General features: G+C 44.4%; 2 pseudogenes; both read right to left on the bottom strand.

Annotated features, from left to right (window-relative positions):
* Nucleotides 1-896: 896 nt before the first annotated feature.
* Nucleotides 897-2,802, bottom strand: LOC147455597 (uncharacterized; annotated as a pseudogene).
* Nucleotides 2,803-3,883: 1,081 nt separating this feature from the next.
* LOC147455596 (uncharacterized) lies at nucleotides 3,884-4,577 on the bottom strand (annotated as a pseudogene).
* Nucleotides 4,578-12,559: the final 7,982 nt, after the last annotated feature.

Raw genomic sequence — 12,559 nt, 5'->3', positions numbered from 1 at the left:
GTGTCAATGCAAGGAACTTGCAGATACACCGTGTGCGAGCCACAAATGGCTCCAAGCACACAACAAGCCTAAACTAGTAAGCTCAAAGAAGGAGATGGTGTGTCACTCACCGCTCTACGCTTGCTTCGTGGAGGATTCCTCGCCACGAAGAAGAAGGAGACGCCGCTACGTCACGCTCAACCGCTTCACTGCCGTCGTGCCTTCGTAATGCTCGATCGCCCACACACTCCCTCTCTCACTCTCTCTCGCTCACACACACACAAAGAGATGATGAAGAAGAAGAAGGAGATGGAGCAAGAGCACTCTTCAATTGCACAAATGAGAGAATGAGTTAATTTTAGGTTTAGTTGACTTTTATATGAGCTCACCCCACTCACACTTGGGCGCCCATGCTTAGCCAACTAATCCCTTGAATGTCCCAGTTAGAGTGCGCCTCTCATCGGCGATCACTCTTACCCTTTTCCTATTGGACCGACAAGCTCGGTACCTGACTCTACCAAATAAATAATACAAAGTCTGTTGTAGGTTACAACGTCCGTCGTAGTTGATAGGGTGTCCGTGAGCCGTGAGGGTTAACAATCAAATTGATTGAAAGCAAAGCAGAATTTGTTCTTGTACCCATACGTTGGGAAAATAAAGATTCAAGAGTTTTATCATCAACATTACAAGCCACACGCTCATCGTTCCACAATTTCAGCCACACACTTGTGATCTCCAAGTTTTGAGAATGAATTTTTGCAACAATATGCTTGGACATAATATTTTTTAGTGAATTGATAGAGATATCTACACCACATACAAACAACAATGCCCTTAAAACATCTTGATTACAAGAAGATGTCTTCCAAAAAGTTGACTCGATTGAACATTGGATGCCATTTATACAAAAAACAGTTTTATCGCCAAGAGATAATCCCGCCATAATGCCTAGATACAAAAGGATATTCAGCAAAATATGACCTTCCTCGAGGAGTGCAAGGCACATTAGCAAAGCTAGCATCTTCCTATTCCAATTTAAAGCTTGTTACATACCCCTGTGCATCAATTGAGAAATGCTCAGCTCTCTTCATTCCCACCAAGGAAGCTTTCAAACTCACTAGATCAATTTCATGCAAATGCAAAAAAGAAGAGGGTAGGCGAAGGACTTGGTCAACAATCTTCTCGTGCAAGGTGACGGAAATACCTTTACTGTCACGAAGAACCAGCTTTGATTGACAGGAACTTTCCAAGTTTCAACAACTTTGTTACAAGCAAAACAATGAGGATTTGAGCTTTGGCGACTGACTTGGGCAGATTTGCAAACTCCACATAAATACTCCAATCCAACACTGTTGACGTTAACAACCTCAAGAGAACCGAACACCTGAAATTAACCTAAAGAAATCACACGATGCACAATCAATGCAGACAACCTACGAATAAGAACTCACCGTTTTTCCAAATCCCATATTGGCAATTTGCTTAACACGGATATCTTTGAAAAGCAACTTCAATCGAGAGGGCAATGGCAACAGAATAGTGTAGTCCACGACAGATAATGTGTTAGAGAATTGTTTGAAGACATTTATGTTGTGAGCCGCACAATCATAAAATCCATTCTCTTTGACTTCATTGGATATGTTATAAAAGTCAGCCTTTCGAGAAGGTACAAACAAAAGCTGCAACAATAACAAACAGTCAAAACACTATTAAGAAGACTTAGAGATGCATATAGAAGCTTACCGTTGCTCTATCAACATCAGCAAGACCATCGGCAACAATAAGTCTAGTGCCACTACTGCCATCACTTTTGGCCATGTTCTCCACCTTGATAACAGTAAAAGCTACAGTAGGCACACCATCTTCAATTGAAGAAGTCCATGATGAGAAAAGATCTTTTATCTTGTGCTCAGGAAAGAGAGTGAGCACAAAGTCGAATGAAGGAGCCTCCACAATAGATGTAGTTGCATCAGCATAGAGAGCAAGCTGACAAGTGCCTCCATCACTAGGATTCTTTTTCCTCACAACAGGCCCCTCAATTCGTAAAAAATCACCCACCACAAAAGTGTTGACAAACTGTTCAATATAATTTTCTGCCACAACAAAAGTGATAGTATGATGTGCAACCTTGTCCACAAGATCGGCCTTCAAAAATTGTTGTAATTTACTTTTTGGATTTTATATGTGCCATACTTCGCGAGCATCTTGCCAACGAAGACAAAACGGTAGTTAATAGCATCAAAAAGCTCAGATATAAGAAGCTCAAGCGTAGATTGACTCAATGCCAATTGAGATCCAAAGGAATCAACTATAGGTCTTGGATCTTCTTTAATAGATGCTAAGCCCAATGAACGACTCACACTGGCGGAGGGAGTGGCAATCCCGGAAGAGCTAAGCGTTGTTCGCCCTACAACACATGGCACATGATAATATTATTATCAATTACACATTGGTTAGCCACAGAAATCGGAAACAAAGCTAACCTCTCACAGAAGCCATCCCTCTTGCATACTAAGGGCCTTTTGAACAGATTTTGGAGACGTTTTCTTGAACTTGGCTTTGGGACTAAGATTTTTAAATGGTGAGTTTGGAGAATCCACTACACTACTTGACGATTTAAGGCCCCCACTTTCAAACACAACTTCATGCAAGTTTTCAGTACTAGAAGCTGCACTTAAAGTTTCGAAGTAGTCATTGCTTGAATTTGTAGTGAAAGCATCTATAATCAAGAGCAAATTCAAGACAATTTCCAAGACAAGCAAGACAACAAGACTCTTAAGCCCCAAAAGAGGAAACGAAATGCAGAGGTATATTACCATCCATATTCGAATCCATAGGGCCTTGCTATAGAGAGTAATGCTATCGCTTTGATAAAAGATGTGGCTGTAAAGTTTAAGAGACTGTACTATAGAGGGAGTATAACTCTCAGCAAGAGTGATCTCAGAATAGAGAAGCTTGTAAAACGTGATAGTTCTTCAAAATACCTTTAGCTTTTATATACTTACAACTCAAAGAGTGAAACTTGGTGCATAATCTTGAGTACTTCAAGAAAGATAGTTTGAAAGTTCCACTCAAAGGTTGGCTGTAAATGCAAATTTTTACATTTGTTATCATCTATCATTATATAATATTGGATCACGACCTGTACACTCCATAGAGAGAGAAAGAGAAAGGGCTTCTCTTTTCATTAACTCTACCTCGACTTTTGTGATAATAATAAAAGCTACAAACATAAATGAATTTTAACTCAACTATTATTAGAGAGAGGAGAGAGGACAAGAGAGGTGCACAGCCAGAATGGAGAAGAGAGGTGCAAGGCTGCAAATGAAATGAGAACTACAACTAAAGTAAATTAGGGCATCTAAAGAAGAGAAACTAATAACTTAGAACTTTATAAAGATTTGAAGTAAATGATTCTAAATCACCACATCAAAACGGATTTATTTCCATTCTTACTTTACAATATTAGCAATGAACCTTGAGATCATTGAATATAATATTCAAAGTTAAATCATTTTTTTTCTTACATTAAAAAAATAACCACAGAGCCATAATTTTTCAATGTCAAATCCCCAAACCCTAACCACATGCTCAGCTAGTCCAAATAATCCATCAATAGGATTAAATCGTGGACCAAGATTGCATCATAGAATGTGGATCTAATCGTTTTAGATTAAAAGCACCTTGACGCAATAACAAAATAAATTTTCTATAGCAAACTAAAGCACAAAATCTATCAACAAAATAGACAAACTTCGAGAAATAAATAACTTCGGAAACATTGCCCTATTTTAAACTTCATCAACACCATAAAAGTTACATCTACAATCTTCAAATTATTCAGCCCGTAACATACTGTGCTTGACCTCCACATACAATCAGCCACCCAAACCATCCAATCTCGTCAATGGCTCCGTACCACCCTGCAAAAAACAGAGCAAAACAGTAAATAAAGTAGCCAACTAAAATTAAAGCAACAAATTAAATAGAAAAAGCTTCTCTTTGATGCATACCGAAAATTAACACAAAGATGCCGTCGACAAGCCACATACGATACCGAATTGCCATAGACCGGCAAGCGGGACGACACAACAAAGCAGCGCAACACACTGCAACAGAGCTGCATAACAGAACGACCCAATCCACCACAGACCGACGGAGAGGACCCACCACAGACCGACGGAGAGGACGACAATGCAGCACGACAACACCGAAAAAAACAGCAGCACAACAGATCGGCGTCCAAGGTCCGTCACAAATCAGCGAAGGGGACGTCCTAACAGATCATCAGAACCCCAATACACAGAGCAACACGACACACAACAGAATGGCCCGATCCACCACAGACCAACGGAGAGGACGACAATGCAGCACGACAACACTGGAAACAGCAGCAGCACAACAGATCAGCGTCCAAGGTCCGTCATAGATCGGCGAAGGGGATGTCCTAACAGAGCAACAGAACCCCGATGCATAGAGAAGCACGGCACCACGTCTTCAAGACCCGCTTCAGATCGGCAAAGGGGATGAGAAAACAGAGCAGGACAACCCCGAGATACAAAGCAACACAGCACCAAGGCACGACCCAAATCCACCATAGACCAGCAAACCAAGAACACGAGGCACCCATAGAGAAGCACAACAGAGTACAAGCGCGGCCCAAATCCGCCATAGATCGGCGAGGAGGACGGCAAACCACAGCAACACAAGACCGCGGAGAGGTAGGGCACTGAATCACGCCCAACAGCGCCATAGACCAGCGAGAGGAACCACGCTACACAAGCCACCCATTTCTCAACAAGCGCATGCAGGAAGCAGGGCAGCAGAGCACAAGCGCGGGCCAGAACCGCCACAAGCCGGCGAGCAGGGCGACATGCCGCCATGGCTTCATGCACAAAGCAGGACAACACAACAGAAGCGAAGCAAGATAGTAGAGCAGAAGCGCGGCCCATAACCGCCACAAATCGGCGAGCAAGACGACAGACGGGAGCAACACAAGAGCGTGCAGAGGCACCCCATGCACAACGCGCACGCACGACCAAAAACCACCATAGGCCAGCGCCCTTGAGCACGCTTTGCTATCCCTACTAGGGCTTCATGAGACCTAAACCTAATGAGAGCTCCCTCCACGGAGCTCAAGGAGTCTCCACTCCAAAAGAGGGAAGAATGAAATGCATCCACTCATTATATGTACTCCCACCAACCTCACTTTAAGGCTTCCAGCTTGCACCTAATGTTTACTTTCTAGAACCACTCAAAAGACACGGAATCCAATGAACCTATCCTCTCAAGAGCCACTCAAAACTATATAGGTTATTTTTTATTTCTCACTTTTATTTTTAAAATACATGTGACATTTTTCACTAAGAAAAAAGGGAAACCACCACTATGGCCTTAGCCCTTTGGGCAGGCCAAAAAAGAAGAAGTTAAAAGAAGTGTTAAGCAAGGGTGCAACAACGGCGTTGTCGTTGCCCCTTTGAGATGGAATTAGAAAAGAAGGATAAGAGGTGGAGGAAAAAAGAAGGAAAAGAAGAGGGTTTTCTTGGTCGCTTGAAATTCTACGCGTTGTCAAAAAAGTGGCGGCCTCAAGGAAAGGCTTGGCTCCTGCACGTCAAGGAAGAGAGAGAGAGAGAGAGAGAGAGAGAGAGAGAGAGAGAGAGAGAGAGAGAGAGAGAGAGAGAGAGAGAGAGAGAGAGAGATCTACGTGGAGGAAGCAGCCATGGAAAGCCTGGTGCAGAAACCTCGAGAGAGCTCGTCCCCATGTGTAGTTTTGTATGCATCGGCCAGCGATCAGGGCTGTATGTAGTTTTTTGTGGTTGAATGAAGAAAGCTCCCCGATTTTGAAGTGTGGATCGTGTCGTGCCGTATTTTCCCTTCCCTTTTCTTCTCTGCTCTATTGCAAGTGAGTGTGAGCATGTGTCGGCAGTGTTGCCCCCCGACAACGTGTGTGCAAAGAAGGAGACTGAGCGAGGGATCGTGTGTGAAGGGTGACTGCCGTTGGTGCATTTCTATGGGTGTGGATAGCATTATGCCCTGTGTGGTCTCAGGTGAATCTTTGTGAATGCGTGTGCATGTGTGGTCTTGGTAATTGTGTCGTTTGGAGGTGGTTTTCAAGTCGGCAGGGGTGCTATGTATGCCTTGAGCTATAGAAGGCATTTTTGTGTGTGTACTAGGCGTGTTCCCCATTCCCCCTCTCCATCTTCTGGTGCCCCCACGGAGGAGCGGTCTGATGCTCCTAGTTGATGTCGAAGTGGTGATCTTGGTGATGCCAAAGGTGCGGCCTTTGAAGAGAAGGTGCTGCTAGTGATGGCTTGGGCAGGATTTCCCACTTTCACTGGGGTTGAGGATGCGAAACCTGGCTCCAAGAGTATGGATTGTTCGTGTTGGAAAGCGGTCTATCGAGAGAAGACGCTGCGGTACAGGTGCTCCCGCTCTTGGTTCGTGGTAAAGCGAGGCTATGGTTTGATGGCCTCCTTGATGAAGAAAAGGTAGATTGTGAAGCCCTAGAGGCGGCTTTTCGAAGCAGATTTGTAGCGGATGCGCAACTGAATGAAGTAAAGCAAAAGCTGGACGGTTTGAAGCAAAGCTTGGAAGGTGATTTTCAAGCGTTTGAGTGGGAGTTCTAAGCCCTTTGGGGAAAATTGATCAAGGTAATTGCTGCAAAACATGCTAGTTTTTTAAATTTGGGTAAATTCAGGGATTGCCTGCATGAGGAAGTGCGTGATAAGCTGGAGATAGATGGCCCGGTGTCATATGAAGAGGCTGTAGCTTTGGCGAGAGGGCGGACAAAAAGATGCTGAAGAAGCGTGAAGCTAGGCGGAGTTTTTCAAGCGCGCTGTGATGCCAAGGCAGTGTGGTGCAGAGATAGCTGAGCCACAGGTGGTACAAAGAGAAGTGCAAATGCAAGAGGAACGAAGGGTTCTTTAGCTACAAAGAGATAAGGTAGTTCCTATGCCAAGGATGCCGACTAGAGCGGCTCCAATTGTTGTGGAGGATATGCAAGTGGTTCTAGAGTGGACAAAAGAGGTGATTCCAGGTTCGAGTGCAACTGTAGAAGCTCCATTGAAATGTGGTAAAGGCCAAAGAGTGCAGTTTGCAGACGAGGTCAAAGCGGTGAAGCTAGAGGAGATTCCCGAGCTAGGAACAGAGGAGGAGATTGAGTCGAGTGACAGTAGCTCTATGGATGTAGCTACGAGTTGGGAGATTGAGTCGTCTCAATCTAGGTATGATGAGTTTGATCTCTTGCATGTGAGTGGAGAGGTGGTGAATGTATGCGAGGAGCAGCATAAAGTACAAACTGAGATGCATGGTGAAGACCAAGTGGAGTGGTCTAGGCCTACAGGTGATGATGAGCAGGTAAAAATGGTGTGTGTTGCCATGCTAATGGCCATGTTGATGAAGGTAGCTGTGGAATGTGCCATAATGGTGCAACAGGTGCAAAGTCTTGCCAAAAGAGATAGGAAAGCCTTGCCTATGGTGGCGGAGTGTGATGAGCGGTAGAAGAGCGGGTGATTGAAGCCGACAAGCAAGTGGTGCTTATTGACTATTAAGGCGGTTACGCCGCTAGCGGAAGCTAAATAGCGAGAACTCAACCAACAACAGAATTTGTCAGACGAGGACGAAGCTTGACCCGCAGGCGCATGGAAACAACTAGGTGGGTGTCAAATCACCTACTCGACCTTCTAATGACAATCACTACTAAGGAAATCAAATCTAAGTTCTAAAATACGCAAGTGACTGAAATCCTTACTACGAACGAATGCTATACGAAACAGGATCTAGAATCATGGAATCGCTCTCAAACTCAAGGGGAAGTCTATACACTAGGTAAGAACAACACCCTAAAGACTTGAACTGCAAAATCAACCTATAACCACTCCGTGCGGTAAACGCGTATGAAGACAGGCCGAAAAATACAGGTGATCGAAACTTGACCCCAATGGTACTAATGTGTAGCTCTACTCGTTGTGGTTCTATAGATATGCTGCACGCTCTATTCCGACACACGAGTTGGAAGAAAACTCACACCGAAGCTCGTAGGAACTTACCACACATAGAAGCCGATAGCGCGCACTCTTGGTATCAGTGCGTAGCTCTCGCCGTTGCTAACACAATGGCGGTGTCGCTTCTCCAATGGCGGCTCCGTAGCTCGCGTAGCATGTAGATAAGACTCTCTCTCTCTCACTCTCTCTCAGACACAGTCACGGCGCTCAAAAACTCACTTTGATTAAAAACTGAATCTCCTTAGGTTACAAAAACTTTGGCTCATATACCTCAGCCTTGGAGGTGAGAACATCTCTAACTAATTACATCAGCAAGTGAAATTACTTCGGGATTACAAGCTGGAAACTCAATTGAGTCCCGTTACTTAATGAATGGCTCAATTCAAAATCAATGTCGGAAAGACATTTATTACAATCAATGGTTACAAAAATGATGAGTGTGAGCAAAAATGTGGGTGTGATCCTCTGCTGGCTCAACACTCCCCCCCTTCGCGTTCATGTCGTCCCTGACATGACCTTTATGCTTGGTCAATAAAGTCCTGTCGTCTTGAGCATCTGCAAATGTGATTCGTATTGCAGGTTGCCGATGGTCAAGGTTGGGCCGAATATTTTGCTTTCGTGGGTGAAAAAGCCGGTGTAGAAAGATTCTTCGAATGTTTGCAAGTGGAAGCTAGGCAAAAACATAATCCTCTGGTATAGGAGGTGCAACACTTTTGGAGAAGGCTGCAATGAAAGGTCATACATCATATCAGTCACTGTGTCGGCCGTCGATAGTAGACTCGAGGTCGTGGCTTTATCTGGTGCGAACACTTCAATGCAAGCTAAGAGAGTCCTGTAAATTTTCTTGAGCATCTGACACGAAAGGTCAGGAGAGCCAGTAAAGAGCTTGATGGTCCCCATTAGGGTTTTCACCATGTAGGCTTTACCTATTCTCTCTCCTGCCTTTGGTCCTGGCATCCTGGGGTAATTAAGCCAATTTGGCTTCTTTTCTGCAATCCTGCCATGCTCTTTCCAGCTTCTGACTCTTGGCACCGGGCAGAAGGTTGCATCCTCCCGAATCTCCTTTGGTGCCTCTACCAAGTAGATGAGGTAGGCTGGGTATTTGTTCAGCCAACCTTTCCTCCATCTAGGCTGCGAATCTACAATCTTCTTTGATTGTTCCTCTTTTGTGATGTCGCCTTCGTAAAGAGCGACATACTGCTCCTCCTCTATTCTCTTTTTCGTTTTTATCACTTCAAACTTCATCAAAGGGAAAGGCAGGCTGGGTTGCATCCACTCTTCATGGAGCACTTTTGTGTCTAATCCCTGAAGTCTAATGGAGATTAGGAGTCTCCTCTCCCATTCCATTTTCGCCTTGGCACTCTCCTCTGTTGACTTTTCTATTTGGTCATGGAGCCTTTGTTCTTCTTCTTCAGAGATTACTGAAGTTGAGGCCACCTCTTGAACTGGGGCTGGATCTTCAATTGTGGTTGCCTCTCCAGTTTCTGGTAGCTCTATGGCTGCTCCACCTGATCCTTCTTGTGGTGTCTCTGTCTCTCTTCTTTGTTGCTCTTGTAGATCTTGGAGCTGTTTGCGGAGGGTCTCATTCTCTATTCTTAGTGTTTGATTTTCTAAAGTGAGCCTCTCCTCTACTGCCAATGATCCCTCCGCCATGTGCAACCTTTGCACTTGCTCTAATCTTAGCTCTCTTTGTAAGCTTCGGACCTGGTCTTCCAGAGCTGGTACAAGAGCTCCCTCTTGTTCGGTTCCTGCTCTGCTAGCTCTAGGGGTAGTCCTGAGTCTAGTGATTGTTCTTTCTTGGAGCTCGACTCTTTCCCTTAGCTCAATGAGCTCATCTTTAGCCGCCTCCAAGTCGTCTTCCATCCGCTCCTTTGCTTCCTGTGCACTTGTTACTTCTCTTGAAGCCTCGGCTAGCTGGAGTATCAAGCCATCTCTCTCGTTTTCCACATCGTAGAGTGATGCTTTATGACTTTCAGATTCAGTCATAGCATCCTCTAATTTCCTCTGCAACTCGGCTTCCCTTTGTTTGGCTGTCTCAATCTCCACTTCCTTTGCCTTGGATCTTTCTTTGATCTTGCTGAGCAGTTCATGCACCATGTGCATGTCTTTTTCATCTTCATCTGTCAACTCTAAAGTTTTTTTGTCCACCACCTCCACTAGCTTCGGCTCTTCTAGTACGTTCTGCTCGTCCAGTTTTTCATCACTTTCTTTTGTACTCTTTGTATTTTCCTCTGTCCCTCTCCGATCATCTCGTTTTTGTAGGGTGATCCCATAAACCGCCTCAAGGGCCTCTTCTTCAGTGTACCCTATCGCTACCAGATCCTCATAATCGTTTTTCTTTTGCTGAATTGGATCTATCTCCTTTTCCTTGGTCCCGGCCTCCGGCTTTTCCATACCAGCCGTGTCCATCTCTACTGTGGTCTCTTCCACAATGATTTCCGTCTTCTTTGGGCTGGGTACATCAGTAAAGGAGGGCTGATTGTCCTCAGTCATCTTGGCTTTACCTTTGTTTGCTTGCCCGTCTTTCTCTTGAGGTTCAGTAGACTCATCTACTTTCTTCTTCCCCTTGTCGTCCTTTTTCAGCTCAGCTTTTAGAAGCTGTACTTCCTCTTCAGTGTATGGCTCGACAGGTTGCTGCTCCAGTATAGCCTCTGACTCCTCATAAGCTCTAATATATTGATCAACATGTGGCCTGGCTGAGCTAGTTCCGACTTTAGTGGGGTCTGGCACCCACTTTTCTTCAAAGTCCCCTTTTAGAGCTCTTTCCGCTCTAAACTGCTCCACCAGTCTTTCCATTCTTGCCGCTTTCTGACTTTTGGTTTGCTTGGGAGCAACCTTCTTCTTTGCTTTCTTCATAAGCGGCTCATCCACATTCTCTTCAGGTTCTGAAACTATTTTTAGTTTCCTGCGTGCTCTTGTGGACGCCCTCTTGGATACTTCAGGCTGTTCTTCCTCCTCATCGGCTTCTCTAAGCCACTCATTCTGGGAGGGAACCTTTGGCCATTGATCTCTGGCTCCAATAGCTTCATAAGCTATTCTTGTCAGAACTTCAGCTCCTCCTATATACTTTGGCTTCTCGTTGTGCATGGCAATTACTTGCTCGTGGATGTGTTGAGCGTAATTCACCTCTTTTGGCATATTGCTCTTCAATGCCCATGTGATGGTAGTTGCAATGGCATGGGGCGGTGTCGTATACTTTTGCGGTCTTTTACTGCAAATATGGAGAAATTGGTTGTACAGTCGGCAAAGGGTTGCCGCTCTTTGGTCTGCCATATCTCCATAAGTTGCATTCTGTTTCTTGGACCCATAAACCTCTATAGCCTCCCTTCTTTCCCTGACAGAGCTCCCTTTGTTGTTCAACTTCAATGCATCTGCAATGAGCTGTGGAGTGATCTGTACCTCTACTTTCTCTCCATCTATTGCTGTCAATGTGGCTTTCCCATCCTTCTGAATGGAGGTTGCCAACTCATACACTCTTCTTGTATCTACACCTGATGGTCTCGCAGTGAAGAATCTGTGCAAGTCTGCCCTTTCCAGGTACCTGCTGATGTTCTCTGACCTGCTATAATCCACCAATTCTTGTGGGATCATCGGTATATCCACCGCTTGCCCTTGAGGATCTCTGAAAGTCCCCTGGTAGATCTTTATTCCCTCTTGTTCCAGTACTGCTTCCTCCACCCAAGTTTTGGTTGGCTTGAGGGTTTCTGCTGGAATGTCAAAGGGTTCTGCTTTTGCAAGAGCATCTTTGATTGTCGGTCTTTTTCTCTTTGCTGCTGATGACTTGGCGGAATCCATGGATCCTGTAACTCCAATTTCAGAAGTTAGCGTCTTTTTAGTACTGAAAGCCGAAATGAAGCTTTTAACTATTCAAATGACTTGAAAATTGAAACATGAGCTATTCAGGGCCCAAGGATGCAAGGTAGGTGAAAAAATATGCAAAATGGGCTCAAAATCATGCTGGAGACATCATACGCGTATGATGTCTTTTGTGTCAAAATGACTTCATATTGGTTGTGCTTGTAGCTGATAGTGTATACATGAGTATCATATGCTTGGATTTGAGTTTGGATCTCAATTGGTCAAGTTTTGGCCAGTTTAGTCCAGTTCAGGCTCTTGGCAAAATTTTGAAAGGGAATTGGATTTTATGATCCAAATTGGATAAAACTTGGTGGTTCACCTTCAAATGGCATGTAGATCACTTCTGTTTGGTGGTTGAAGCCCTGAGGTGCCAAAATCACATAGTGAGACATCATACGCGTATGATGTCTTTTAGTGTATTTTTGGACCAAATTTCTCTATAAGCTTGGATATGGCTTTAGATAGGCTTATTCAGTGGATTTATGAATTTTGGACAGATTTTGGGCTAAAAATGGCTCTGGAGACATCATACGCGTATGATGTTTTTTTCATTAATTTTTCATGGGATTGGTTCTGTGGACTCCCCATGTACTAGTGAAGGATTGTCCCTACTCAAATCTTGGTTTGGACTTGAGTATGTTGGATTTGGGCTAAAATAGGCTTTGGATGAAGGATTTTCCCTCAATTGGGCTAATGGGGTGATCCACTTGACCAAATGG

The sequence above is a fragment of the Adiantum capillus-veneris genome, chromosome 6 (genome assembly GCF_014529385.1).
Source record: "Adiantum capillus-veneris isolate H3 chromosome 6, ASM1452938v2, whole genome shotgun sequence".
Lineage (NCBI taxonomy): Eukaryota > Viridiplantae > Streptophyta > Polypodiopsida > Polypodiales > Pteridaceae > Adiantum > Adiantum capillus-veneris.
Note: the sequence above shows the minus strand (reverse complement) of the source record. Positions and strands in the feature narration are given on the sequence as shown.